This window comes from Pteropus vampyrus, unplaced genomic scaffold (assembly GCF_000151845.1).
Source record: "Pteropus vampyrus isolate Shadow unplaced genomic scaffold, Pvam_2.0 Scaffold18, whole genome shotgun sequence".
Classification (NCBI taxonomy): domain Eukaryota; kingdom Metazoa; phylum Chordata; class Mammalia; order Chiroptera; family Pteropodidae; genus Pteropus; species Pteropus vampyrus.
In genome coordinates, this window is record NW_011888799.1 from 990,620 (window position 1) to 994,326 (window position 3,707).

General features: G+C 41.7%; 1 protein-coding gene and 1 pseudogene across 2 annotated transcripts in view; both read left to right on the top strand.

Annotated features, from left to right (window-relative positions):
• Positions 1-3,707, top strand: part of TBC1D22B (TBC1 domain family member 22B) — a 64,708-nt gene that overhangs the window by 52,806 nt on the left and 8,195 nt on the right. The window lies entirely within an intron of this gene.
• LOC111736143 lies at positions 375-998 on the top strand (annotated as a pseudogene).

Genomic DNA, 3,707 nt, shown 5'->3' on the forward strand with positions numbered 1-3,707 from the left:
CTTCCCTTGACACATCCACAGCCCTAAAGCCTGGTCCAGTACTCTCTGGGCCTTGACCTGCACTGCCAGGGGTGGACACTCCATTGTTAAATAACAAAATTATAGCAATGAGAGTGGACTTTTCAGTTCCTACCCTCTGGCCAAGGCTGATCCTAGAATGTTAAATGAGACTGGGAAAGCCACAGAATTAGGTCACTGGAAAACATGTTTTTATTCCTGACACCCAGTGACAGTATACCACTGAAGCAAGTATGGGTGTCAGACTTTGGGGGAAATTTCCCAGTGTCAAACACAGGACAGGAAATCTGCATGAGTTCTACGAGTGAGTATGGCAGGCCCTCTGTGGGTCAGTGCACGCCAGGTAATACAAGCAAACAAAAGGAGTTGCTGGGACAGAGAAGGGAAACGCCTCCAAAAATAAAATATTCAGTGTGTAGAAGAACATGAGCTATGCCAAATTGTGGGCACTCAGGAAAACAGCGTATGGGGTATATGTACAGGCCAGCAGTGGTTCTTTAATGGTAGGTGGTGATGGAATGGAGTGGCCTGGAGAATGCTAACCAGCTCATCTGTGAGTACTCTGGGAAGCAGTTATGACCATGGGTGAAGAGGACAAACAGGTTCCCTATAGCATTAGTGAGCATGTGCGCACGTGGGATCTTCGATCTGATTCACTCCATCAGTGACCCTGAGCATCCCCTGAAACTAGAAGAATTGAATGTAGTAGAGCAACTCCAGGTTCAGGTGAGCAAGGCCCATCAAGGACAAGCTTCTGCCATCCCTTTCCCAGTGACTCAAGATGCACATTACACCAGGGACCCATGCCTTGGAGCGTGCAGTGAACAAGCAGCTTGTAGTAAGGGTGGGTGGCAGCTTCCCTTGAGAACAGCCATGTGCTAGAGGTTGCAAACCAGTACCTTTTGGCCCACTCCTGAGCCTGGCTTTTAGTCTTCAGCTCCACCCAGGTCTTATTGCCTCATTTTCTTGAATCACTGACAATGAAAAACAAACATTTTGCATTTTGTAATTCCTAATTTATTTATTTATTTTTTAAAATAAAACTTATATGGAATAAAATAACCCACAGAAGCCTGGAAACTTATTTGACTATAACAGTATATCTAGGAAAAGTATATGCCCGAGTCAGAAACAGGCACCTGAGCAAATTCCTGGTCACCCTACAGTCTAAAAAGCATCTCAGAACAGCATCTGTGAGAGCCCAGAAAAGCCTGGGACCCTACAGAAATGTTGGGGCAGGTGCCAACGAGGCCTCAGGTGTCTCAGAATTGATTTCAAGGGGATTCTAAGAACCAACAATCCAAATTTCTTTAACATAAAATGAGAACCGGCAAGGAGGTCATTGGGACCAGCTGATGACTCTAAATCAAAGTAGCAGCTGGTCTCAGAATCTTTTGCTTTCATCTTATGGAAGAAAACCTTAGAGAGATTCCCACTCTGAAGGGTCTTTTGTAGGGGACAGGTCAGAGCTATTAAATGAAATAGTGCTAAGTCCCTGGGATATTCTAGGCCTAAATAGCAAACTAAATGTAAATACATCCCTTGAACCGGATGGCACCCCTCACTTCTGCAGGAACTTAAGGGCGGGATTGTGGAATGTTGCCCAAATGTGGGCCCCATATTTACAGATATCCAGTGAACTGCCAGTTTAAATCTTGCCCAGAAGAAGGGTTGAGAGGGAGCCCTGGGAGCTGAAGATCTTCCACCAAAAGCAGGCTGGTGTGAAAAGGACATGATTCCTTGGCCCTTAAACAAAACAAGCCATTGAGGGAGACTTGACACGGCTTTCTCTGAGGGGAAACTTGCTAAATGCACTAGGTAGTTGCTTGATGCCAAAGAAACCAATCAATAAGTTTGGCTCTCAAAAAGTTTACATAAACGACATATTTTTGAAAGTTTGTGTTTTGTTACCTCAAAATTCTCAAAATAGGAGGGATTTCTTTTAAAGTACTTATTTGACTAGGAAAGTATTTTTACGTGCCTGAATATTCTTTACATGGATAATGAATATTCCAATATTGCTAAGTGATTCTATACACGGTATTTTATTTGATAGTATATATTTTATGTGGCATTTGAGTTCTTTTGCTGTCAATTACTTGGCTCTTATCACTGAGTAAAATAATCAGCTCTTCCAGATTTCCTTCAAATAACCTCTTCCATGACTTCTTTTCTTTTTGTTCCTTCGACATTATACCCTACTTCTCACTTTAAGGCAAGCAGTTTATAGTGTAGTGGTTATGAGCACAAGCTCTAGAACCAGATGGCCTGGGTTCAAGTCCCAGTCCAGCACTGTGACCCGAGGCAGGTTTCTTAACCTCTGTGCCTCAACATCCTCATCTGTAAAATGGAGGTAATGTATATCTCATAGAATTGATGTGAAGATTAAATGGGTTAATACAGAGTGCATGTGAAGCATCTAGGGCCCTGTCTGGTAGGTAGTAAGTGCTTAATAAATGATTCTATCATTATAATGATTATTATCCTTGATGTTCTCACTCATCCTCTTCAATTCTCCATCTGTTGGACATTCTCTAATGGGTTTCCCCCTGTACCTTTCCCTTACAAGAGTCTCTTTGCTTATCACCTACTATTCTTTCTTCTCCCTCAGCGCTTTATCTAATTGTTTTCTCTCCCTCCTTGCCCACCCCCACCGGCTCATATTCCTCTGCCGTATTCCTTTCCTTTGAGATCTGTGGGTTCTCAGCAGGTACCTGGGCCAAGCCCTTTTATACTATTTCAACCATTTCCAGCTTTCTTCTGTGGAAGCCATTGCCCCTTTCCATTAATCTGGAACCTTCTCTGCTGCTTGCCCCACTAGCTGTCTTCTCACAACTGTAGTGTTTCGTATGACTGCATGTCATGCTTAGTGTTCCCACAAGCTGGCTTTGTAGCATATCTTCAGTTGTTCCCTGCCCCGGCAGTCTCTTCTCTACCTCTAGAGAAAAGCACCTGATTTGTGACTAACACTTTATTCCCCAGCCATGATTATTGAGTCTCTACCTCTTTATCTCTTTCTCAAATTTATCAATATATTGGGCAGGTTTTCCCATTGTTAACAGCACTGCGATGGGGTTGCATTTCTAGGCATAGCCAGCAGGTGGCAGAGTGGTTTCTCACAAGTAAGCCTAACTGCCCTTGGGGGAGGTTATCTTAGCCAGGGGTATAATTGTTTCTAGGCTTCTGGGAGGTTTCTAGCAAGGCTAGAATTGGAAAATACAGATAGATCCTATCCCAGCAAAGAATATTCTCTTCTAGAGAGATCACCCTTTTGTTGGTTGCTTTTGTTTATCAATTGTATGCATATGTAACCATTATAGAAAATTTGTTTATCAATTGTATGTGTATGTAACCATTATAGAAAATACCAGTAAGTAGAAAGAAAAAAAATTAGGTACCTGAAATCTTGCCACACAAAGGTGGTATATTTTCTTCCAGACATTTTATTATGCAAATCTATATTATATGTATGTAACTGTTAAACCATTTTGAATACTTTGTCTTGTAATCTCTTCATCACTTTACAAAATATAGTGGATGCTCTATAATAGTGGAGTGAGAGTCTGTGCCAACAAAAGCAATTTGTACAAAAAAAGAAACTTTTCCAATAAATGAAGTTAAAAATTTTAATATTAAGTGTTAATGTGGATACTTGAGTGTTGAACTAGACTCTGGAGGGAAGTCTAAGA